This window comes from Antechinus flavipes, chromosome 1 (assembly GCF_016432865.1).
Source record: "Antechinus flavipes isolate AdamAnt ecotype Samford, QLD, Australia chromosome 1, AdamAnt_v2, whole genome shotgun sequence".
NCBI lineage: Eukaryota > Metazoa > Chordata > Mammalia > Dasyuromorphia > Dasyuridae > Antechinus > Antechinus flavipes.
This window is the reverse complement of record NC_067398.1, coordinates 191,317,931-191,345,813: the sequence shown is the minus strand read 5'-3', so window position 1 is coordinate 191,345,813 and position 27,883 is coordinate 191,317,931. Positions and strand designations below refer to the sequence as shown.

Below are 27,883 nucleotides of genomic sequence, written 5' to 3'. Positions count from 1 at the left end.
TAATCAATCATCAATAGAGAGTAATTTTTGTCCCACAAAAATAATTATAATTTCATAGCAAGTATAATTAACAATTATAGATCACTTTATTCAATTTTCTGAATGGATGACAGTGGAAATGGTTGTAAAATATCTATAAATTGTAAGTGATCTATGATGATACGGAAAAGTAGTAGTAAATGATAACAGGATGTATTTTTAAAAATGTTTAAAGGCAGGGGACAGAGCCAAGATGGTGGAGAAGACACACATTTCTTTCTGATCTTCTCCCGCAACTCTGAGACTAATTACCAAATCCAGCCTCTGAATTAGCTCTGGACTGTTAGAATCCATGAACATTGAGATAGCAACAAATTACCAGCAGACAATAATTTCAAAGTTTGCCAAAAAAGATCTGTTTCAATTGTGAACAAAGGGGGGCAGGACAAGAGCTAGCAGGCTGAGCACAGACACCAGTGTAGGCTATGCAGACCCAGGAAAATAAGAGCTGTGCACGTTGAAGAATCTACAGAGAGGAATCTACAGCAGTGTTGGATACTTTGCCCTGGCTGCTAGCCAGTAGAGCAGCAGAGAAATTAGAAAACATCCACCACAAACACGAAAAGTATAGAGTGAACCCCAAAATGCCAGAATCTGATGGGACCTGGCCATGTCCATCTAGCACTGGAAGTCAGTAAACACTGACCTTGCACAGCCCCTGTTGCTTATAGAGGAAGCTTGGAAAACCTTCCTTGCCCTAAAAGCAGATCTCCACTTAAAAAAAAAAGTGAATAAAAAAGCAAAAAGAACTCTGTCCATGGATAGTGTTTATGGTGAAAAAAACTAAAAGCAGATCATCTCCTGAGGAAGCCCCAAAAGGTAATATAAATTGGTTGCCATCATACAAAGCTCTCTTAGAAGAAACTGTAAAAAAGAGAGCTGGAAGAAAAATGGGAAAAAGAAATAACTCAGTATCAGTTCATGTCTCTCCAAGCCTCACTGTATTCATCCTGATGGTCATTTTTTACAGAACAATAATATTCCATAACATTCATATACCAACCCATTCTCTAATTGATGAGCATCCATTCATTTTCCAGTTTCTAGATACTACAAAAAGGGCTGCCACAAACATTAAATTCAATTCTTAAACAGTTTTGCATGAACTCTTTTGATGAATCTATTCCTACAAGTTTTCTGTGCTCATATATGCTTGTTGTATCTCCTTTTAATTTCCTTCACATTCTAGCATGTTATAGTTATGTAATTTTACAATTTATAAGAACCTTCCTTATTTATTTTTATTTCCTTACTTTTATTAAGATAGATCTTCTGAAGTAATCAATTTGAAATATATATCTCATTTCTCTGCTAATTGTATTTGCAAAATCTTATCTCTTCCTTTTCTGTGCTCTGCTTAATTCTTAGAAATATTAATTCATGAAAAAAGCAATGTTAAATCAAAGTTTTATCATGAGATGAAAATCATGTAAGTCTAGATTTGTGAGGTCTAGTCTTAGGCCTTACCCTTACTATTATCATCTACCATTTGGTGTTCTATATTACTCCTATTTCTTTTGGGTCTAGTTGAACATAGTGACTAATAATTTTCTTTCTCAGGATTTGACACAACTCTAAGTGATATAATGTTTCTGGAAGAATAGAGTTTCTAAATATGCAAATTCCCATTTTATGACTCTTATTAGAATGACTCTTCCTGTCTTCTAAAATGCTCCCTTGTGATATGTCTTCCTTACTCATTCAGGAATAAACCTTCCCAAGTAATCCCCTCACATAATACCTCACTTTCAATACTTTTATTCTATTCTTCTACATCTCCAATTCTTGTGTGGAGGAACTAAAAGAAATCACTTTCTTTTCTCTTTTCTTTTATGACTTAGGTAACTGTGCATCTCTAGCTTCTTTTGTCCCTTACCTCCCTTTTTTCTATTACAGAGTTTAACAAAAGTTATTCTTTCCAGGAAATTTGAATATTAGGGTATTTAATGGATATTATAGAATTCAATTCACAGAGAAAAACTCATCTTTCCTTCCTTGCTAGTAATTTCAAGTGCTTACCTAATTTGTAGCTCTTATCTAAGTTGATTTCCTTGGTGATCCTTTATTCTTCCTCTTTCTTCTCATTTTTTCTTACAAACAATAGCCTATAAACATGAGACAACTGTTCAAGTCATTATCATATAGAGTGGTACATATAGTTTGGTCTCAGATCTAGAAAGATTTGGGTTCAAGTTGTATTTCTGAAATTTATTGCCTATGGCCGCTTAAAGTCTCAGTGTTCCATATAGCCCACCAATACTGATTATAAGATACAGAGAAAGTGTTCACTGGCATTTATAGAGGAAGCTTTTACATCCAGTCCCTCTCCTAATTGATTTAATTAGTATTTATGTATGTGTATGGGTGATAATTGTAAATATTTATTTTTCCATAATACCTCTAAATATTTCCATTTTTTGTTTTCTCTGACAATGATTTGTAGATTGGATTGATTTGTTGTTCTGTATTGAAAAGTTCTGAGCAGTACTCATATATTATTACTTGAACATGATATTCAAGCGTTTTTTAATTGTTGTGTTTTTGTAGAACACTTATGATCATTAAGTTATTTTGTCTTCAAAGGCATTTGCTTTGGTTTATATCACAATCATATAATCTTCTAATTTTTTGCTTTGTATTTTCCTTCAGAAAAATTTTCTTCAATATTTATATTCTTGTGTAGCAAATTTGTCATTCTGTCTTCTAAATTATTTACTTCCTTGGGGAGAATCTTTATTTTGTCTTTTAAGTTCTGTACTTTTGTATCATTTGTCTTTTTTTGTTCATAAATATTGCTTTGAGATTTCTTTTATTTAATTTCATTCCTAATATATTCTTTCTAAAACATTTATTTGTCTTTTGAACTACTGTACAGTTTCTTCTTCCACCACGACCTGGAATATGGAAAATTTCTCTTATTTATGAGAAAATCTTCATTAATTATTCTTCATATTATTATATTTTTCCTTAAAATTATGATGAATGTGGTTTTACTCAATTTTTGCCTTTATGCATATTTCTTTTAGTTTATCTGCTCATGAGTTAGGTTTATGACCTCACTTTTCCTCTTGTCTTTTAGATTTTCCTTTATATTTGTAAATATTCACTTCTGATTACCCAAATAATCTTTTTACCCACTCCCTTATTGCTCTTCTTTTCTTATGTTTTGTCATGAATTGTTTTTAAATATTCTATGGCAGTAGTTCTCAAGGTTTAATCCAGGAAAGTCCCTTTTAGAGGATCCAAAAGATCATAACTATTATCATAATAACACTGACATTTTAATTTCTAATATGAGGTCCTGAGGACAAAAAGTTTGAGAATCACTGTCAAATAGAATTTCTGTCTTTTTATCTTGAGGATTCAACTTTAATTACTCCAGATAAGAGGCATAATTATTTTCATTATTGTGTGTGGGAAGGAGGGGATTATCAAAAACAATTGCTCTGCTTTCCTGCTAACCATGTGATCTCTCTCTAGGTAAGATTTTTAAATCAGTGTAAGATAATATTGTCCTGGACATAAATGTCCACTGGCACAAGTAACAACTACTCTTAGTTGGTTTATTATGGAAATCAGCTTATATTGTCCTAAAACAGTAGTAATCACATTTCATATTTTTATATATTTTTTCATTATTTCAAAGATTGTTGGGTGTGGAAAAATCAATAGGTTCACTTACTAATGACAAATTTCTCCATACTTACAAATAGCCAAGATGCAAGCCTAATATATTATCACACATGTAATGAAGCCTTTTCCAGATATTAGAACCTACCAGGCTTTCCACAATGGGCATAGTTTATGAGAATTCTTGGTTATCTCTATATTATTGAAATAGATCAGATGACTCTTATCAATCAAGTATAAAATTCATGAATTTTAATGAATTCTTTTTCAGTAGCAAACAAAAGCCATCATCTTAATGGGAGAAATTCCTTCACATTCATTTAGTTACTTCATTTACAAAAGTTTTTTTTTTTTTAATTAGTTTGATTTTTTAAAACAGATTTCAAGATCAAAAGCTTTATTTTTATCTCTACATTTATAATCATTATTGTTATTATAGAAGTGACTGGATAGGATATCTTACACTTTCAGGTAAGTTGCCCTAAAGATAAATAATTTTTGCAAAGGCTTTTTATGTTTGAATAATTTTTAGAACTTTGAAAAAAGTACATGTTTTCCATTTTAAAATGTTAACGAATTCATGTAATTCTTTAAAAATGCATTTTATCATTTATTGCAATGCTTTTTCTTTCTAATTTAATTCAAATAACAAAAGGTTATAGTTATTTTACTGCATACCAATATGTAAAACCAAAATCAATAAAACTAAATCAGACACTGTCTTTTCATATTCATTGCTTCTGTAAAAACAATAAACATTCAATAAATTTGATATGGTTATTTAATTAATTTACTATGGACAGGGAATTATTTGCAATTGAGTCCTATTAACCTATACATATGATAACCACTTGAAAAATGTTTTGATGAACAAAGAATTAATAATATATACTATGCTGTAAAAAACCTTTAACACTACTTCATAATGCTAATATTACAGAGTAGTTATTAACAGAATATTAATATTTATATGGTTTTTTTGAAGTTTATAAACCCATTTTCATAAAAATCACACAGAAATACTATGAGGTAGATTTCAAGAATCATTTCTACCAATTTATATATGAATAAACTGCCATGATGACGTGGACTGTTTAACATTATACTGATAATAGCAGAATGAGAACTCAGATCTCCTGATGAACTTTTTTTCTGTCTGTCATCTGTCTCTTTCTTGCTCTCTATAGCTATTTCTCTGCAATAAATAAATGGTGTTTTATAACAAGTAGCCAGGGGTTTAAAAAGGGGAGGCATTTTTGTTTGTTTTTAAGTTGAAAAAAGCCAATGCTGGAGGGACTTTGAGAAGATAGGTATTGTAATGTATTGTTGATGATGTTGTGAATTGCTCCAACTATTCTTGAATGTGAAACTTTGATAGAAGAGAAATTATATGTTTCATAACCTTTTATTTATCAATATTCATGCTAAGAATATATCAAAGTAAAACAAAGATATATATATATATATATACTGTTTCTAGGGTACTCTGCTATCCCCTAATTGCCCACGAGACCTCTGATGTTTGTTCTAAGTTCAAAGGGCTATAATTTGTTCTATCCTACCAGCTGCCTAAAATGAGAAGAGATCAAACATAAGAAACTCAAAAGTAGCAGCATCTCTTTTGCGTATGAATTCATTTCCAGTTCTGCATGTCTAAAGTCATCAAATCTTCAAGTTCATCAGCCAATTGTAAAATATTTTTGTTCACACAATACCAAATCCTGTCTTATTTATGGCCAGAAACCAGATTTCTCAGACATTCACATATGTTGAATTGCAGCCAGACTAGATGCATTCTCTGTTTATTCCAACAGGAAGAACATGTGTTAGCATGCTCTGAGAACTGGAAATTCATTCCTTCTCTGCAGCCTTCCAAACTTGGAAGAAAATCATTATGCCCTTGTGGTTTCTTCCTGATTGTTCTGTTCCTACCCAAATCTCCATTTTAAAGGAATGTCACTACACCAGTCCAAGGAGGTACTGGGAAACCAGAACCTAGATTCTCTTATTTCTATTATGAGATTCACTCCTAATTTTTTATACTATTTTCATCATCATAGTCTTGCACAGGTACTTCTCTTTATCCCATATTAACTTCCTTTTATGCACTGTCTTTTCATTCAAATGTAAGCTTCCAGAATGAAGTATTTCTTTTTGCTTCCAATGTTTAGAACAATTTCTGGTGTGCAACAAATGCTTAATAAATACTTGTTGATTAGACCTGAAAGACAAGAGAATAAATATCTGTCCTGAAATGCCTTGATAATATATTAATAATTATCATGCTTATCTTAGTTGGTGAGGCAAATATGGTCCTGGTGCCCAAATTGAAGGGAGAAAGGAGATAAAGAGGAAAAAGAGAGATATACATTATGCTCACCAATAGATATTAATGGAAACATTAAATAAACATTACAAACAGATTGAAGCAATATATCTAAGAAAATATTTACAATGGCTAATTGTATTTCTATCCAGAATGAAAGCAAAGTTTAACCTTAGGAAATGATTTAAAGTAATAATAAAAAAGTAGAAACTATAAATATCATTATACAAAATTCCCAAACAGATAAAATGCATAGATGTATTTTATAAAAAGCCCTAATAGAATAGGAGTGGAAGAACTCATCTTCAATCAAATACATGTATCTTAAATAAAAATTCATATTATTATGATGGTAAAAAAGAGGGATTTTGTTATAAATGTTGGAATTCAGTAAAGATATTTCTTCCCAACACTGACATAGATATAAAAATATAGCAATAAAACCCAAGAGCAATTAATTAAAGGTATAAACACTAGGAAAATAATGACACAGTTGTGCCTATTTGTTAATGATAAGATTTCTTAGAAGCCACTCGTGAATCAGCAAAGAAATTAATTGAAACATTTAGTAGCTTCCATAAAATAGTAAGATACAAAATAAATCCATAAACCTTCAAAATTTCAAGACAATTCCAGTCTACCAAGCCATGTTTAGAACTCTACAGAAATAAAACAAGATAAATAAATGGAGATATAGATCCACTGTTTTTAAGTAGACTGTTTTAAAAACATGTACTATTTATAAGTAGACTATTTAAAACATTTAAAAACACGTACATAAGCAAATTATTTAAAAACATATACTCAAATGACTTTATTATATTAATTGATTTCTAAATGTATCATTCTAATAAAACTGCCAGGAAATTAATTTATGCAACTAAACAAAATAACAACAGTATTAAATGGGGGGGAGGGGCTAAGGGAAGTACTGAGTCTACAGAAAAATAATTGGGAAAAAACTAGGAATAAAGGAGATTTGATATTACCAGATCTTAAAATAGATTAAAAACCAACCATACTTAAAATTATGTGTTATGAGTTCAAATGTTGGAGTTCTTGTTCTTCTCGAAACACAGGGCTTAGAGGCTTAGAGCCCTCCGAATATCTCCAAATCCAAAGGTTCTGTCCTTCAGCCTCTGCCTCTGCTTTCTTCAGCCTCCAACCAACACAGAGATGGAATGTCTCTCTTGTCTCCTTCTGGGGAGCCCAGGCACCAACTACAGTGTGTGAGATGAAGATGAATCTGGTTGTCCACTGAACTCTCCACTTGTAGCGTTATCCTCTGAAAACTCGTCTGCCACCAGCCAGCCAAGAGGAAAAAAAATGTATTCTGGAATGGCTGTCTTGCCTTATATGTGAATCTTCTGAGAGAATGGGATTATGGGTTTTCTCCCATAGTGCTCTCTGGCCCAAAGAGCTTTAAGGGAGGTGTGGACTCCCTTGAAGTTAGAAAGTGTACTTTGTGAAGCTAGCATACTTGTGGACTCCAATGAGTAAAGGTGTGAACACAAGCCTTGTATTAATTAGTTCTACTTAGTACCTTGTTTCAGGTTCTGGCCAAAATCTTCTTGTAAGATTAGATCAACTCTAATTAGTTAGTAGTTAGTAAGGATTCCAACAATTATGTAATACTACTCAAATAATTTTTAAAAATGATTAATGGAATAGATCAAGCATAAATGTCTCAGAAACAACTGATTGTAATATTTTATAAACTTAAAATACTAAGTACTTGCAGAAGAATTCTTTATTTGATAGGGAATGCTATGAAACATAGGAAATAACTAGGAAGAATTTAGTTTTAGAGTAATAACTTAAGTTGGCATTTATTATAAAATTACCATGAATTCCAATGAACATGTAATCTACCTTTTGACACAGTGAAATCACTACTAGACATGTACCTAATGAGATTAATCCAAGAAGGAAAGGAAAGTTGCATTTATAAATATTTGTGTATATAACAAAATATCAGAGCAATATTCTTTGTCTTAGTACCTACCTCAAAAGAAAATGGATGCCCATTGATTGGGTTAAACAATTGTTTTATTGTAATGAAAAATTATTGTTCTTCAAGAACCCAGTAAAGAGATCATTTTAAACAATTTACCATTAGTAATTCATGAGTTATTAATTAATAGACAAACCATTTAAACCAAAACAACAACATACAATGACTACAATTATATAGATGATATATTATAAAGTAAATTGTACTGACACATTTCTATCATAGAGAACTGAGAACTGAACATAGACCTACAACAGAAAAGTGGAAATCATACACATAGATTACTGTATTCATTGTCAAGTGTATTCAAGGTGATGCTTGTTTTAGTTTATTTTCCTTTATTACGAAAAAAGTTACAACAAAAGTTATAAAGGAAAATACTGTCTTGTAAACATAAAAAAAAAAATCAGATATTTCTATAATTCTGATGTATTCTCCCCAATATTAATTATCATATTTGGTTAAAGAGATCACATTGCTTTCTCAGAATTTCTTAGAGAACTCTCATTCTAAATTATTGTGAATGATGTTTATAACATATATATATATGTATATGTATATAGGTGTGTATATATATGCATTTATTCATACTTGAATACATTAAAGGTTCAGTGAAATACTGAATTTTCATCTATACTTTTCTGTAATCATAACTTTATAATGTTATTCTGAAATTGTTATTTAAAATTTCAATTGTTTAGGTTATTAATTAATTTTGCTATTTTTCTTAAAGATAATTTATTTTCCTTTTTAATTTTCAAGATCTTTTTCTTTTTGTTTTGGAAACAACTTTTATTCTGAAACTTTGTTGCTAATATTCAGAAATTCTTGGCAGTTTTTTGGTATTCTTCCCTTTTACTAATAAATTAAGGATTTTAGATTTGAATGTTCTGAATAGCATCTATCTAATCCTCAAATTGTTTCTGTCCTGTTTTCAAAGGAAATTGATTAATTTTGTATGGATTCATGATTAACACTGTTGCCTTTACTTTCTTCTGCCATAGCTTCTTCCACTAGTATTTTGTATTCCAAATCTGGTAATCTCTATTCTCCCCCCTGCCCCCTCCTCCCCATTTTAAGGTAAATTTGCTATGAGATTTTTCTCCTGTGTAATTTGATTGAGTTTTAAAGAAATTATGAACTATACATAAAATTTCTGATGAATATTTATTTTTTCATGTATTTTTCTTCCCACCTCATCTTCCCACCTCTTTGTCTATATTACTTACTCAAATTATTTTCATCTGTTTACAATAGATAGTATTTCTAACATTATATCAAGTGATTAAATTTCTTGTTTTAGCACTGATCTTATTGGAAAAACTTCTCATTTATCTATGTAATGTATATTGCTACATTTTGTTTTTATGTAGTTCCTATTTATATATTAAGTAAAAAAACCTATGTATTACTAGATTTTCTATTCTTGTTGGCAGAAGATGCTATTGCATGTTGTGACTATTTAAAAATATGATTTCTATTATTCTTGAGGTTAATATGATCAATTATGTTTATATTTTTACTAATATTGAACTAATCATTTATTCTTGATAGAAATTAAACTTGATAATAATTTATAGTTTATTTGACATAGGCCTTTATTCTTTGTGCTAATGTAAATATGCATAGGGAATAATGTTATGGGCCAGAACTCTGTACTTAAAATATGGATAATTACAAGGTCCTAATTCAGTGAAATTGATGAGACAATACTTATCTAGTTTAGCATGGTGATTAATAGTTCTCTAGTTCAGTGTGATTGATTTAATCTTACAACAAATAATGGTTTCCTAGTGAAGAATGATTGGTTTATACTCAAAATAGAGCATATAAAGCTACAACAAACTCAGTCAGGGTCAGAGCTAGATTCATTTACTTTATCTCACACCAGCATGGTGGCTGGCCTCCTGCACTTCCCCCACTGAGACCAAGGATGGTCTGAAAGGCTCTCCAGAAAGCTGGCCCAGGCCCCAGGCAAGGAAACTAGATTGTAAAGGAGATAACTCACAGAGGGGTCCTCAAACTTTTTAAATAGGGGGTCAGTTCACTGTCCCTCAGACTGTTGGAGGGCAGGACAATAGTAAAAACAAAAACTTTGTTTTGTGGGCCTTTAAATAAAGAAACTTCATAGCCCTGGATGAGGGGGATAATCATCCTTAGCTGCCGCATCTGGCCAGCGGCCGTAGTTTGAGGACCCCTGTAAGAGTATCAAAGGAACTAATTTTTTAAAAAGTGAAAGAAAGAAAGAAAGAAAAGGAAGGAAGGAGGGAAGGTAGGTTAATGGATCATTGAAATAGATTAGTTATTTAATTTACTGTAGTAAATCACCACAGAATTTAATGTTTGGTAAACCAAAAGATCCAAACTTTTGGTAAAAGAACTCATTTTTTAATAATATGTTCTAGGAAAACTAGAAAACAGCAACTAAATGTTGGTGGCATTGTCAACTGTTTTAACTATTCTGAAGAGCAATTTTGAACTGTGTACAAAGGCTCTAAAATTGAATATACCACTTGATTCAGCAACAGATTTATCATATATTCACATATATGTATATGCCAAAAAGATGAGAAAAAGGGGTGGGGAATTATTTATTTTTACCAAAATTGTTTTTATAGCAGACACTTTTTTGTAATGGTTAAGAATTGGACATTAAGGTATCTGTCCATGAATTGAGGAGTGGCTGAACAAGTGGTGCTAATGGAATAACTGGTTAAAGAAATGAAGAGCTGAATGATGTCAGAAAAAAGTCTTTTATGTTTTTACAAGACTTTACATTACAAGACTTACAGACATATATGACAGGGTTAAGTAAGCTTAACCAATAGAACATTGTACACATTAACAGCAATATTATGCAATGAACAATTATAAACGGTTTAGCTATTCTCAGCAAAACAATGATCCAAGACAATTCCAAAGGACTTAAGATGAAAAATCCCATCTGCCTCCAGAGAAAGAACTATGTATCTGAATATTGACTGAAGCATACTAGATTTTTTTGTTGTTGTTATTTAAGTTTCCTTGCACAAAATAACTAATATAGAACTATCTTACATGACTGCACATGTATAATCTATATTCAATTGCTACAGTGTCAGAAACAAGGAAGAAGTAGTAGGTATAGAATTTAAAACTAAAAATTTAAAAAGTGCATATTAAAACTGTTTTTACAGGTAACTTTGGGGAAATTAAATATTTTTTAAAAAGAAAATGTCATTTTTTTTCTTTTGTCACTCTCTGACTCTTCTACCTTTACTGCTATTCATGCTCTTCACCCTAACCCAGGACTTAGTTACATTATGAAGATATAGCATTTGGCAGCCTGAGTTCCTGCCTTGAATACCCTTTATGGGGATAGAACTGATTCTCCATCTCAGTTTTTGTCCCTTTTCTGATGCAGTCTTACCACCCTACGCTTATTGTTCCTTCTTTCTTCTCTCTTTTTTTTTTCATAATTTTTTTGCTGATTTTTGTGGAGTGGAGGGAAGATTGATTTTTAAAACAGATCTCTGATGTCTTGAGTTCCTTATGTGGAAGAGAATCCTAGAGTGGATGCTGAACGCAAACTTTTGAGTTCATTGAGTTCTTGATGCAACAAAAGTGGCTAGTAGGGAATAGATTCTTTGTTAATATAAGAATTTTCAGTTATTTGTGAAATTTTACCTCAATATGTGTGTATGTGTGTCTGTGTGTGTTCTGCTTTTTTTTTTTTTTTTTTTTTTTTTTTTTTGTACTGTGAATTTAACTGTAAGTTCTCTACGTATGGCATACAATTTTTTGAGGAAAAGAGAGTTGAGAGGGTTTGGAAAAAATGACAAATCTGCTGATTACATAATCTCAGCTTCATATGAATAATTGATAATAATTACTAAAACTATGATCTCTCTCACTAACAACTGAAGAGTTTAAAATGAAAGAAATTGATACAATGCTTGAGAATTATCAAACTGATAAAAAATAAACTGAATAATGAAAATAAGTGCAGATAGAGTTGTGGAGAGACAGGTATAATTTTTATGATACTGAAAATACAGATGTATAGAATTACTTGAAAGGCAATTTGGAAATATTAAATGTTACAAAAATAATTGTATTATAATGATTCCTGGTATTACACACCAAAGTGTTTTGGAAAACAAATCCAAACAGCCAAAACTTATTAATTCACTGATTTTCATATAATTGTTATAGGTAGTTTATATAGTTCTAATGAAAAAAATATTTGCAAGCTAGCACAGGAGCTAGCATATAGTAAGTCCTAAATAAATGTCTGTTTCCAACCTTGAAAAACTAAAACAAACTTGAAAAAAAAAACTTAAATGTCTAATAAGAGAAAGATAACTAAACAAAAAGGGGTAAATTAAAATAACAAAACAGTAGAGTATGGGAGTAAAAGTAATTTGGAAAAACATAAAATGCAGTAAAGCAAAACAAAGTGCAAACCAAAATAAATGCAGAGTGTACTATACATTTTTGAAGAAAAATAAATGAAAATTATTATTAGAGGACTAAATAGTCTGGGGACTTTGATTTAGAAATGAAAATAGTAGTAAGTTGTGTTTTAGTGGAATAATTTTAATGTAAATAGTTATTAAACATATTTGTGTATTTGAGTTGATATTCAATTGTTTGTTATCATTTAATTTAGCTAGACATCCTAAAAGCCTATGAATATATTCATTCTTATTCTTATCATTTCTTTTGTTATTGTAACATTTTCTACTTAACTTTCTGCTACATCCAACCTATAAGCTTTCATTTTTTCTATTATTGATGTAATCCCCATCCCAAAGCCTACTGATCTTAATCTCTCTCCTTCTAGATGGACATGAATGTCTTCCCTTAAAGAGAGATGGAGTGGAGTTAGCAAGTGGCTTTTTATTCCCCGTGGGATGCTTCAATTTTTCTAAAGAAAATTTTGAATTTCAAATAATTTTAGGCACTTCTAATTTCAGAAATTGTCAACTTCAATTCTGAAGTTACTTCTACAAATAAAAACCCCAAGAAGACATGAGAGAAATGCTCAGTCTTGATAATGCCCCATATCCAAGCTTGTTACTCTAGAGATTTTGAGAAGTATTTCTTTGATAACTATATCTATTTTGTGGTGCAATTTATCTAATTCTGAGAAAGCAAGGTTAACATTCACCCACCAGTATTGTCTTGCTTTGTAATTCTTCTTGCAGCTCTCTTAACTTCTCCTATAGGAATTTAGATGTTATGCCATTTGGTACATAAATATTTAGTGTTGCTATTACTTCCTTATCTATGGTACCCTTTAGCAAAGTGTAGTTTCTTTCTTTATCTCTTTTAAATAGATCTATTTTTGCTTTTGCTTGATCTAAGATCAGGATTGCTACCCCTGCTTTTTTTTTTTTTTTTTTTTTTTTTTTTTAACTTAAGCTAAAGAATAATAGATTCTGGTTCAGCCTTGTACCCTCACTCTGAATGTTTCACTCTAAATGTGTTTCTTGTGAACAAAATATTGTAGGGTTATGGCTATTAATCCAGTCTGCTATCTGCTTCTGTTTTATGAGAGATCTCATCCAATTCACATTCTCAGTTTAAATTGCTACTTTTCATTGCCCAACAGCTTCTTTTCCCCAACTTACACTTTTTTCCTTTCCCCCTTTCCTTTTTTGCTTCTGTATTTTGCTTCTGAACACTACCTCCCTCAAACAACCCTCCACTTTTATAGCCCTTTCCCCTTTCTTATACCTTTCTTTTTCTACTTTTGTTGTTCCTTCTATTAGCTTTGTCCTTTCCTTTTTCCCTTTCCCCTCCTACTTCCCTATAGAGTGAGAAAAGTACTCTGTGAAACTAAATATGTCTGATATTCTCTCTTTGAACTTAAGCTGATGAGACTAAGATTCATACAATGCTCATCCCCTTCCCTTCTTTCCCTCAATTATAGTAGGGCTTTTTTTTTTTTTTGCTTCTCCATGAGTTATAATTTATTCTTTTTAAACTCTATTTCCCTCTTCTTCCAGTAGAATCTTCATCCCTCCTGTAATTTCTTTTTTATATCATCACAATAAAATTAAATAATATCTACATTGTCTAAATATAGTCATAACAGAGATACAAATCTCAAGAATTAAACATATCATCTTCCCATATGAGGATATAATAAACTTTTTAACTTTTAAAAGAAAGTGTTTTTTTCTTTTTACCTTTTTACGCTTCTCTTGAGTTCTGTATTTGAAGATCAAATTTTCTGTTCTGTTCTGGTCTTTTCATCAGAAATGAATGAAATTTACTTGTTTCATTGAATGTTCATTTTTTTCCCATGAAAGATAATATTTAATTTTGCTGGGTAATTGATTTTCACCTGCAATTCAAGTTATTTTGCCTTTCAGAATAGCAGATTCCAGCCCTTTCAATTATTGAAAGTGGAAGCTGCTAGGTCCGGGGTAATCCTGATAGTGGCTTCTTGACAGTTGATCTGTGTCTTTCTGTCTGCTTGAAATATTTTCTCCGTGATTTGATAATTCTGAAATATAGCTATGATGTTCCTTGAAATTTTCATTTTGGGGTTTCTTTCAGGAGGTGTTTGGTGAATTGTTATGAGTTCAAATGTTGGAATTCTTGTTCTTCTCAAGGCACAGCCGGTTTAGAGGCTTAGAGCCCTTCGGATGTCTCCAAATCCAAAGGTTCTGTCCTTCAGCCTCTGCCTCTGCGTTCTTCAGCCTCCAACCAACACAGAGATGGAATGTCCAACCCTTCGTCTGTCACTAGAGTTGCTCCTCTCGAGTCCAGCTGAGCTCTCTTCTGCGACCAGCCAGCCAAGAGGAAAAAATGTATTCTGCCATAGAGCCCTCATCGCTGGCCTTTTATCTGGCTCTTCTGAGAGAATGGGATTATGGGTTTTCTCCCATAGTGCTCTCTGGCCCAACGAGCTTGAAGGGAGGTGTGAACTCATTGAACTCCAATGAGTAAAGGTGTGAACACAAGCCTTGTATTAATTAGTTCTACTTAGTACCTTGTTTCAGGTTCTGCCCAAAACATCTTCTTGTAAGATTAGATCAACTATAATTAGTTAGCAGTTAGTAAGGATTCCAACAGTGAATTATTTTAATGGTTATTTTATGGATATCAGGGCATTTTTCCTTGATGATTTCCTGAAAGATGATGTCAAATATCTTTTTTTTTTCCATCATGGATTTCAGGAAGTTAAATAATTCTTATATTGTCTCTCCTGAGTCTATATTCCAAATCAATTGTTTTTCCAATGAAGTGCTTTATATTTTCTTTTATTTTTTTCACTTTTTTGCTTTTGTTTGACTGATTCTTGATGTCATATTGAGTCGTTTATGTCTATTTGTTCAATTCTAATTTCAATGAATTATTCACTTTGTTCATCTTTTTTAATCTTCTTTTGCATTTGACCAACTGAACTTTTAAATGAGACGTTTTGTTCATTGGATTTTTTTCCATTTCACAAATTCTATTTCTCAAGTTTTTCTTTTTCCATTTCATCAAATCTGTTTTGAAAGGAATTATTTGCTTTTTTTCACTTCATCAAATATATTTTGTAAGGACTTATATGAATTTTTTCCATTTCACAAAATCTGTTTTTAAAGAGTTTTCTTCATAGAATTTCTGTTTTTCCTTATTTTTTTTCCCCTGAGGCAATTCTTATTAAGTGATTTGTCCAGGATCACACAGCTAGGAAGTGTTAAGTGTCAGATACCTGATTAGAACTCAGATCCTCCTGACTTCAGGGCTGGTGCTCTATCCACTGCACTATCTAGTTTCCCCTGTTTTTCCTTTTCCAAACTCTCTTGCAAATTCTCATATCATTTCCTCATTTTATTTCTAACTATTTTTAAGATACTTTTTGAATTATTCAAAGAGAATTTTGTTAGATGGGGAACAACTCTTATCACCCTTTGGGGCTTCATCTGGAAATGGTTTGCCTTAGGATCTTCAGGGTTTGTGGTCTGTTCTTTTTCTCCATAAAAAACTATTTATGTTCAGACTTCTTTTTGCTTTTATGCTCATTTTTTAAAGTTTCAGGTCTGCTCTTAGGGCAAAGGGAAATTGTTTCAAATTTCCTCTAAATGGCACAACAGCTTTAGACTGCCCTGGGTCAGTGCTGCCTGACTTGTGGTGCTGTGGCCAGATTCCACATCATTCTGGGCTTTAGAAGCTCAATATTTGTCTTTTGTATATACATTTGAATGTCTCATGGGTAATCTGCTGATCCACTGGCTTGTAACCAGGACAGAGCAGCCAGTGCTAATGTATTTTGGCTAAGAGCCTCCCAATAGATTACCTGACTCGTGTATGATCTGAGGGATGAGGATCTCTGATAAAGACCTGTGTACTTTCTGCTGTCTTGGCTTTTCCCCCTAGACTTTGGATAGAAGATGCCATCCACATTCAGTCATGGAGATTGAATGTACATCAACACATGATACATTAATTTATACTGTTTTTTCCCCTTTACCATGTTTTTTTCCTTTTTGTTCTGATTTTTCTCTCCCAACATGATTCAAAAGCAATGTGTGTGAAGAATAAATTAATTAATTAATTAAAAAGTAAGATAAATCTTTCCTATATTAAAAAAATGAATACAACATCTAGATTATACAATTCTATATCAGAGAAGAGTTGGAAAATACTATGAGTAAAAGCTTTGAAATTACCATAACCCTTTCCAGACTATGCCAAAAATCTTGCTGTCCTCAATATTGATCTCTGATGATGACATTCTAAATTCTTCCCAATATTCAACACTAGAATTCTGTATCTTTTCAAATACTCCAAAAATAAAACCTTTTCTAAAAAGAGCAACAAAAGCCAGGAATTATTCTTGTCATCTTATCAAACTTTGAAACATGACTCTTCTGGCAGTATCTGGTACATTAAAATTTTCACCAGCTAAATAAAATGAAGAAGTTCAGAATTAGAGATAGATTAATGGTTTATATCACTCTAGTATTTACACAGTTCATCTTACAAAGCATATGTTGGGTTTTATTTTAATCAAGATTAAAAAAAAAAATAAAATAAAGGGGATAGCTAGGTGGTGTAGTGGATAGAGCACCAGCCCTGAAGTCAGGAGGACCTGAGTTCATATCTGATCTCAAACACTTAATACTTCCTGTGTGACCCTGGGCAAGTCACAATCCCAATTACCTCAGCAAAAATAAAACAAATTAAAATAAAATAAAAATAATTTTAATCAAGATCGATTGTCCATATTGTACCATTAAATGCCTAGATGATGTTGGGAAAATGGTACATGATGGATATAGAAAATAGTGCAGGATGCTTTAGTACAATAGGAAGAAATCAGATTCCTAGTATAAAAAATCTATTTTTAAGTAATTTGTCAATTTCCTTATGCATTACTAGCGTGGGTTGATTTTTCCTCTCTGTACTTATGCAATCTTATTTAATCACGTCTCTTGTGCATTTAAGACACACTATTCATTTGTAGACCTATGATACTTTAAATAAATTCATCCCATCAGCAGTTTTCAAGGAAATATAAGTTTGGAGTCATAGAAAAGAAATGGCTTTAAAAAATAAAATCAAAAGCTTGACCATATTTATAAGTACTTGGACTTCTGTGTTTTCCTAATAGATTGTCAATAGCAGATAATTCAGAGATATATTTATACTATTTTTATGATCAGTGTGGTTCCTTTCTCTGCTCAATCACATAAACTCTCAGTATTTCCATTTCTGAGCTTTTCAAATAGAACATTTTCAGTCTCTTGACTTTTGAAGTCTAGTTTTCAATGCATTAAACCAATATGCCATGGTAAAAGAGTCACGCATATGAATGACCTTAGAGTAGTGCTGTAATCCATCATACTGCTCTCATAGACTCATGGTTCTTGCTTAAAAAGACTATGGGAAATTGGGAGCATTAGAAAACTTAGATACTAAGGCTAAATATAGATAATTCAATAAAGGTTCCCTCTATGCATTTGGCTAGTTCTTCATATACCTAACCAGCCTTATACATATATAAACACACATACATATATATTTGTGATTTATATATATATATGGATATATATGTGTGTGTGTGTGATTTAAGTACAATAAATATAATTAAATGGAATAATGTAATATAAATGGATTAAACTATTATCAAATAAAAACAAAGGAATAAATATTCTAGAAAAAAAAAAGACTCTTGGCTAGGTATAGTTTGAATTAATGACTATGTAGATGCCTTTCAAATATGATTGTGTAAATCTAGAAGAAGGGACAAAGTAATAAAAAGGTATAGAGCTAATCTGTTTTGCTATTAAAGATTTAATACTTGACAAAATGTTTTGAGCTCAATTAGTAGATCTGATTATAAAACAGTTATAATTTCTACTCTCTAAATTCTTAGGTTTGCATTGCCTTATGATTTGTCCTATGAAATCTTTTTAGACAGGAATTTGTAAAGAATAGATTTATTTTGGCAGAGACTATCTTTCTTTTACTTTGTATTTGTATTCCTAGAAATGAGAAGAGTTCCTTACACATACTTAGCACTTAATAAATATCTGCTGACAGGGTAGAATCAAAAAGGTGGAGAAAATGTAGAAACTTTCCTGATCCCTCCCCTATGGTGTTCTCTTCTTTTTTATAATATATGATGGTTTTCTCTGGGAGCAGGTTTCTTGGGGAGGTTTTCTGGAGGCAGCCTTAGTTTCAGTTCACCTCAATCACCTCAAAATGCAGCCAGCTGATAAAATCCAAACGTTTATTTTCTCCTTCCAAATCTTATTTCTTTCCTTGGGCCCGGGTAGCTTTCTTAGAGGCCTATCTCTCTACTTGGTTCCAAGAGCTCTTGCAGCTTGTCTTTTGTTGCCCCCAATTCTACTCCGATTCCTGGCAGTCTTCCAAACTGACTGATGAAGCTCTTTTTGTGCTCTTTTAGAGGTGTAAACTCAAAGATTGACTACTCCTCTGAGAGTGGGATTATGGGAGGTATGAATTTGGATATCTCATATTGAACCCTGAAATCTCCCAAATGTGTGAACTAATGTGTGAACTCTCAAAGGTGTTAACTTAAGCACTGTTTCTATCAATACTATTGATTTAACACCTTGTAAGGATTTGCTCAACTGTGTGAATCAATAAGCATTGTATCAATTCCATTGAATTATCACTAGGATTCTAACACTCCCTCACTCTGAACATTTTAAAATAATGCTTCAAAAGAAATTACAGAACAATAGAACCCCCCAAATGGGGTGAAGCAACTTTTCAGCTGAAGAGAATTTAGAAGTTTGGCAGGAAAGGTCTGTTGCACCAAAGTGAAGGGGGATCACAAATAAGTGCAGGCTGTGGTAGCGTAGACTAGATCCAAAAAAATCATGAGCAGTATTTGAGGATAACTGAATTAATAACAGGAAGCAAAGGAGTCAGAAAACTGGTCAGAAGAAGAATTACAAGAGATCATTATGATGGCATCAGTGGCAGGACATGGTTGCAGTCCAGTTGCAGACAGTGCAGTCCAGTGCAGTGGGACCTAATAAATCAATTATAGCCCTCAGAGAAAATGAATCAGTAACAGTAATAGTGACTTCCAGACCTCTCAGCCTACAAACAGTAAATGTTTTGGACAATGTAAAGGAAGGAAATCCACAGGAATACCTTTTGCTGGTGCCAGAGGCAAGACTCTCTTTCATTGCCTATAGTTAAATTTGTTTCCTAATTTGGGGTCTTAGTGCTAGGTCTTAGTCTCAGAATGAGAAGGATCACTAGCACAGCAAAACTTGCAGCCAGAGGGAATCAGGACCTTGTTCACTTATTCAGGGTTGAAAAGAAAGCTTGTGGTCTCTCTTAAGCCAGTGCAAAGTAAAGGATAGTAAGAAACACATCTCCTACTAGATTATAATATCTTGAAACAGCCAAAAACCTACAAAATTACTTCTAAAAACAGCTGCAAAAACAAAACCCAAACAAAGTAACATGAAACTTGAAACAGTCCCATTCTATTTGGGCAGCAGAACTCCACTTTAGCCTAGAGTTAAGTCAATAGACTGGAAAATGAGCAAAAATAGGAAAAAAAATTCTTACCATAGAAAGTTATTAAGTGACAAGGCAGATTAAAACATATGCTCAGAAGAAGACAACAAAGTCAAAATTCCTTTGTCTAAAGTCTCAAAGAAAAATATGAATTGGGAGAACTCAAAAATGATTTTGAAAATTAAGTAAGATGGGAGAAAAATGAAAAGAGAAATGACACTGATGGAAGAAATCCATGGAAAAAAACTCAAAAACTTGGTAAAGGAGGCACAAAAAATACTGTAGAAAATAAAATTTTAAAAAAACAGAATAGAAAAAGTGGTAAAATTTACCAAGGAGGTAAAATAAAGATAAGAGACTCCCTTGAACTCTCCCCCAAACTCCTCCAAATATCTTTAAATAATTTCTCTAAATAAATTCTACAGCATCAAAACAACTTAGAAAGTCATCAGGAAAAGGATCAGAGTGAAGAATAGTTCAACCACACTTAACAGAGCCCTGGTCCCAGCAAACCAGAAAGTCTTTGGGAGCCTCTGAATCAGTGGCAGCAGTAGCATTTTCCAAACAGGTCAGCAAAAATATTTGTCACATTGGGGTGGGAAGAAAACACAACTACAGGTCCAGAAAAGCAGAAAGAGTGTCACTGAGTGTCACTCAGCAAGAGCGGTGGCAGCAGTGTTGGCTTCTGTAGGTCTCAACCCACAGATTATAAGGGAATTGAACAAATGGTCAGAAAGTGCTTACAGGAGTCCCTTTGCCATTATTGAGTCAGGACTCTGTTGTGTTGCCCATACTCAGATCTGGGGCACAGTCATGGCTGACAGTTTTAGGATGAGGAAGAGCCTTAGCACATTAGACTTACAATCACAGTAGAGTACCTACCCTAAAATTTATTCATAATTTATTCAGCCATTCTACATAATTAACTTAGAGCAGAGGGTAAGATGGAAGAAATGGTGGGAAAGAGTGTAAATTTTACTCAATTTGGAATTGGTTCAATGAGAGAACCACAAATATACTCAGTTGTGTATAGAAATATATCTTATATAAGACAGTAAGGGTGAAAGGGGATAAGATATTGGGCAATTGACAGAGAAGAGGGCAGATTGGTGGAAACAAATGTCAAAAGCAAAACCTGCTGAGAGTGAACAGCATGAAAGGAGAGACAAAGTCAGATAAATGGGGAAAGAGGATCAAAGGAAATACATACTGTGTAATAATTACTTTGAAAAAAAATTAGTTTCTCAGAAAAAGACATCATTTCTCAAATAAATAAAAAACTAACTCAAGTTTACAGAAATATGTCATTCTTCAATTGACAAATGATTAAAGGATGTGAACAGTTTTGAGAGAAAATATCCAAAGTTATCTATAGCCACATGAAAAATGCTCTACATTATTGATTATTGAAATACAAATTAAAACAAATCTGATGTATCACCACATACCTATCAGATTGGTTCATATGACAGAAAAGGAAAATGACAAATATTGGAGGAGATGTGGGAAAAGTAAAACATTACTGCTCTATTGATGAACTTATATACTGATTCAATCATCCTGGAGAACAATTTGCAACTTTCCCCATGGTTATAAAACCATGCATACCCTCCTGTCAAGCAATACCACTACTTCTAGATCTGAATCACAAAGAGATTTTTAAAGCAAAAAAAATCTAGTATACACAAATATCTATAGCAAATCTTTAAATAGTGGCAAAAATTGAGAGCTGAAGGGATATTCATAAATTGGGGAATGGCTGAAAAAAGTTGCATATGATTATGAGAGAATACTATTGAGCTTTAAGAAGAAATAAACAGAATGTTCTCAGAAATACCTAGAAAAATTTACATGAACTTTTGCAAAGTGAAATGAGCAGATCCAGGAACATCTTGTACACTAACAGTAATATTATATGATGATCTTCTCTGAATAACTTAGTTTCTCAGCAATATAATGATCCAAGACAATTCTGAATGACTTCTTATGAAAGCTACTGTTCATCTAAAAAGAAAGAACTGGTGGATCCTGGATGAAAATCGAAGAAACTTTTTCTTTACTTTTTTTTTCCTTATTTTTTTTTTTTTTGGTTTGTGTTTTATTTCACACTATGCATATTGTGGATATGTATTTTTCATGACTCCATATGTAGAACCTATGTCAAATTTCTTGCCTTCTCAATAGAGAGATGTCTGGGAAAGATAAAATTTGGAATTAAACATTTAGGAAAAAAAGAATGTAAAAATACTTTTCCCATATAGTGGGGAGATTAAAATATGAATTTAAAAAATGCTTGCTGTCATTCAATAGGAAATAAATATATAAATAAAAGTTCATTAAGCATGATTTAAAAAAAAAAACCACGTGGACACTTCATAACGCACCTTGTGTTGGGCAATTTTGCCTTCAAGATCAATTTTAATATAGGGGCATGGGCACCGAGTTAAAGAATTAAACTTGTATAGACTTTGCAATTCATTTTCTGTTTACCCACTCTTCTAATACTGATGTTACTTATGTTCCTTGAAATCAGCTTAAGGAGTCAAAATTTTGTTTAAAGAGTGTTATTTCTTGACTCTAGAATCATTGCATCACTAGGAAAAGGAAAAGAACCACATGGGACAGAAATCTCAGCTTTGGTTGAAAAAGATGGAAAGCACTAACTTGGAAAGGAGAGATAGTGGTAATTAGCATAGAGAAGCACAGCTGATCAGAATGAGAGCTGTGAATCAGAGCAGATGGGAGATTCTAGCAGCAAGATGATGCTGGGTGAACATAGGAGAAAGCCATTGAAAGAAGCCAAACTATTGTATGCTTCCAGAGACATGAATGACCATGAAGTTCTGAGGTCAGTGCGTTTTATCCTATCTTACTGACTGGAAGAACATAAAATTTAAAAAGCAAATAGAATTTTATCCTAAACTTCATCACTACTGTATTGAATCTGGAATAATTTCTTGCAGAGAACTTAAATTAACAGAAAGAAGTTTTGGATTCCTGTTTTCCCAATGTATAATCTTCACCAATTAGCTTGATTTCCAATTTTAATATACATGTTTACTCCTTTGTTCTAATAGATATGTAGTACCCATCCAGTATTCTCCTGAAGGATATATGACAAAAGGCCATTCCCTCTTGTTCCTTCCCTCTCCCTACCCTGCTACTTCATAAAAAGTGCAGATTTCCTTTGGCTGTTTCCTGTGGGGAATAAAGCCTATTTTTACTGACTCTTGAGCTGAAATTCTAGCAATAAATTAAAGGGGCAATTGTTAGCCCTAAGGCCTCTATTCCCATTTAACTTTGAAGTGTAAGAATAACTCTTCGAGTCCTAGAACATCACTGACAGAAGCTGTGCCTTGTACCTGACTATAATACATGAGCAACCTTATGTCTGAGTTGGAGCCAACATTTATTTGCATCTTCTTTCCTTTGATATATACCCTTGGGAAATCTTTCAAGGCAACTGGTGTCTTCCTCCCTTCCTGGGCAACTGAGCAATGGTGTAGTATTTACCAACACAATAGTTGTATTGGCAACAGTTGCAATGACAGACCAGCTGAGAAGGAAAAAAATGTCCCACAGTGGGGTAAAACACACACACACACACACACACACACACACACACATACACACAACATATGAGCCCACTTGATGCTGATTATGTTGTACTCAGTGGAAGTAAAATGGAAATTGGCTACTAAGGATCTTCTGTTACAAATGTCCTATGAATTATGACTATTAATCTCAAATAATTATCATCACTCTATGATTCTTTCTTGCTTAATACTTTTTTCCTACATATAGCAATAAAATTATTCCATAATTGATTCATTTTATACCCTGGGCACCTTTTTCTTGCATCATCCTCTCTTCCAAATATTCTAACCAAGGATCACCTCTTAGTATAAAACTCAAAAATTAATTGTTCTCCAAAAATCTGAGAATTAATACCTCTGGCAACCACAGAGTAATTAAATCAGGCAAATTATATATGAGAGGGACTGGCAAACATTACTTGTTCCTATGGTCTTAGCCTAGCTTAGATTGATTAACTTTAACTTCAGCGCAAGAAATATAACATTTAATGAATAGAGCTTAATTTGAGAAATGCTCTTACTTTTTGTATCATTTTTTTTTCTCAGAACTACACATTTCAGAAGCATGTCTTTCTAACTTACCTTTTATATTACCTGTTCATGTCACAGATAGTGATTCACTAAATAATGAGGATGTTGAACTTAAAAATACTCTCTGGCCTTTTTAGCTGAAGGTTGTGGCTCTCACTGTGATTTAAAAAAAAAAAAAAGCCCAGCCTCATTAGGTAGACTCTCTCAGATCACTATGTCTTAGCAGTTTAGAGATTAGACAACCATTAGGTAGATCTGATGAGATAAAACACTAACACTATTATAAAGGAGCAATGTCTAGCAGTGACAATGAGATAACCAAAGAAAAGACAAATCCAGCAGAGATGTGACATACAGTGAAGGGGAATTCATGTCCTAGTGCTGTAGAGCCATCAATGTTATCTTCTGATTATGTTATTACCTGCTATGTCTATACATGCTCCCTGTTGTATGCTTCTCTCTGCTGAGCCTTCACCTAAATGTGACATTGTACCTCTTTCTTCTTGCTAGATGTCAAATCTCTGCTACTCCCTTCTAATTCTAAATGTCATGACTCTGGTGATTTGACTGTCAATCTCTTTTTGTTTATCAAGCTCTGTTTCTCTTTCTATCTCTGTCTTTCTCTATTTCTGTCTCTCTGTCTCTCCTCTCTCTATTTCTCTCTCTCTCACACAAACACACCACACACACACACATACACACACACACACACACACACCCACATCCTGTGCTCTTTTCTAGGTTGCTGTGTATATCAGTTTTTTGTCAATGAGTATATCACTGAAATTTTGTGGTAGTTGGTAGGTATTGTTCCCTACTACCAGTTTCTGAGCATCATCTCTTTAACCATTTTGGCTCTATATGATGGCATAAAGTGACTAAAAAGCCTCTCTTGAATCTGGCTAGAATAATATCCCTTTAGTCTGAATCTGTATGCTATCACATCCAGCAAAAGAAATCAGGCAGAATGTCTCCTGGATGATTAAATCTTCTCAGTTAACCCTTTTTCTATGGCTGAGAAAACACTGTTTTGTCCCAGACAAGTATTAAATTAAGAGTGAAAGATTACTAAAATCTTTTTGTTTGACATACAATTGAATTTGAAATAAAAAAAAAAAATAACAGGAGACCAAATCATTTTTCTCAATCCTTCTAGTCCTCATTATTGCTTTGATCTTTATCTCTCAGTAGACCTTGATTTGCTATTTTGGCAGAAAAAAAACTTTTTTATCTCCTTACATGTCCAGTGATTTGTGAGTGTCCATTTAGTGAGAAAACAAACAAACAAACACACATGAGTCTATCTAAGAATAAATGCATTACTGTATTTCACACTAAATATCATGCTTTACACACAAAAGTTACTCTATGCTTCTGATATCTGACAGAACATATTATTTGCTTTCTTTCTATAGTGCTATATGATATTAGAGCTTATTTACACCTTGTACTGGACTTTTATTGCATGTAGTCATGTTTAGAACACATCACAATTAGATATATTGAAATGATGACTGAAATAGAAGTCAGAGACCTATGTTCCATATCCAATATTGCTACTAAGTGATTGTGACCTTGAGAAAATCATGTAAACTCTCTATTAATCAATGTCAACTTGAACTCAATATTCACTAAGCTCTAATTCTAAATAATTTTCATTTTGAAAACAAAAATAATAATTTAGATATATAACCAAAGGCTTAAATCAAGTGCTTTTATTAGACCCTTCACTAATGAAGGTAATGGATATTTCACTGTCTCTGTTTGCATGAAAAAAAGAGCTGGAAGGGATTTTTAGAGGAAACTTGTTTTTCTGACTCCTGGAATTCCCTTCTGAGAAGGGAGTTAAGTCTTTGTAAAAAGTTTAGCTCATTTTTTCCTACGAGAAGCAAGTTGCAAAAAAGACCAGTGTAAAAAAAAAAATACTAGTACATTTGTCTAAAAGCTATCCAAAACAGAATCAGAGAAGTTATATAGATTATAATAAATCATGAACTATACAAAGTCAATGAATTCTCTCACTGGGACTGAAACAGTCCAACATTGAAAAAGCATCCAGTCTGAACTCAGGCTTGGCCAAAGTGTATAGATTGGTAACCTGTAGATGAGGATATGGTCAAAGGCCTATACTTTTCTATATATTGCTGACATGGTTTATCCTTTGTTTTCCTTTTTCTTTCTTTCTTTTTTCGGGGGGAAGGGGGAGAGATGGAGACAATATGAGTTAAGTGACTTGCCCATGGTCACACAACAAGTGATGAACTAAATTCTACTCCAGGTCCTCCTGATTTTAAATCTGGTGGTCTTTCCATTGCACCAGATAACTGCCACTACTCTTTGTTCCAAAGAGACCATATAACATGCAGCTAATGTCTTGACTTTCATGCAAATTGGATTTAAGCGAAGCAGAGTTGCAAAAATGATCAATTTCATTCTCTTTTTCAGAGTCATCAAAATCCAATGGCAAGACAAAAGTCAATATAACCACAGATGGGCTGGAATGCAGTGGATAAACTTGGTGTCTTTAATGACTGACCAACTTCTAAGAATTCCACAATACCTTCTTCAGCTTTCTTCATGGTCATTGGAACAAATTGTTTTTGTCCATCTATTCTGCCAGGGGAAGTTTTCATGTGCTTAATGTATACTTCATCCTAACTCATCAGTGATTTGAAGCCTGTCAGGTATCTTCAAAACAATTTAGCACATCTGCTAAGACAGTTTTCCTTCAATGTAATTGCTGCTTTTATTATAGCTTCTTGGTGCCACAGGTTGAGATTTGGGTATTAAATGGCTAGGTAAGGTACATAGGCAGCTCTGAAAAGATGTTAGCAAACCATGACGCCAGAGGTGCTAATTTTTCTGAATGCTTCATTTACCCTCTTTACATACTAGTTTCTTTCTGAAGTCCTCCCTAAAGAGAACGTGTAGTAATATGAATTTTCTCTCAAAAGTGGAAGATGAAATTCTCCTTTCACAAGTTCTGTTGAAATCTATTTCTCACGTAAAATCATTCTATTCATCCAGAAAGAAAGTCTTATGCAGATGCCGTGGCCTGAGTCCCATGTTACATAGGCTACATGAGATAAGAGAATCAAGAAACCTGAGTAAAAAATAAAAACAACAAAGGGGTACAACTAAGAAATGAAAATGAAAAGTATCTTTCAATATTACTCCAAAAAAAATTTTTTTCAACAATGAAGGTGTAATCAATTACTTTGGGACCTTTTACATAACCATTCCCAAAATGTTGTCTAAAGTAAGAGTAGTGGTAATAAATAAAAACTAAGTTAGGAAGAGTTTTACACTCTGCCAAATAACTACAGAAGAAGTTCACACTTTTGTGAAGGAGTTTTGATATATGTTTTTCAAGATCTTTGAAAGAAGAACGGTCTCTTAATACTTGGGAAAAGGAAGTTGAAGATGTAATTTTTACTTAACAGATTGGTCATGAAAATTCTAAAAATACTACCTCTGAGTGCTTACTATCTAATATCTATAACAATTTTGAGATTAATTCTTACACAAATTGAAGACAGGAGAATTGAATGGTGTTCATAAACAATATTCTATGACAGATCTCATATTTGTAGTCACATAAATGACAAAAATGTTGCAGAGAACAAAAAAGATTACATTTAATTTATTGTTTTTAAGTCTTTTATCTTGTTAGAGCAAAATTTCTTCTTGATGACTCTCCTTCAAAAATATCAGTTAATATTCCTTTAAAGATGTAATAATAGGAATTATTTGTTT

The 27,883-nt window shown here is 32.7% G+C and overlaps 1 long non-coding RNA gene across 1 annotated transcript in view; it reads left to right on the top strand.

Moving 5' to 3' along the window:
• Positions 1–26,897, top strand: part of LOC127551894 (uncharacterized) — a 91,022-nt gene extending 64,125 nt beyond the window's left edge. Inside the window, exon 2 of the long non-coding RNA XR_007951202.1 lies at positions 26,573–26,897. This is a non-coding gene — a long non-coding RNA (uncharacterized LOC127551894). The remainder of the gene's footprint in view (positions 1–26,572) is intronic.
• The last annotated feature ends 986 nt before the right edge of the window (positions 26,898–27,883 follow it).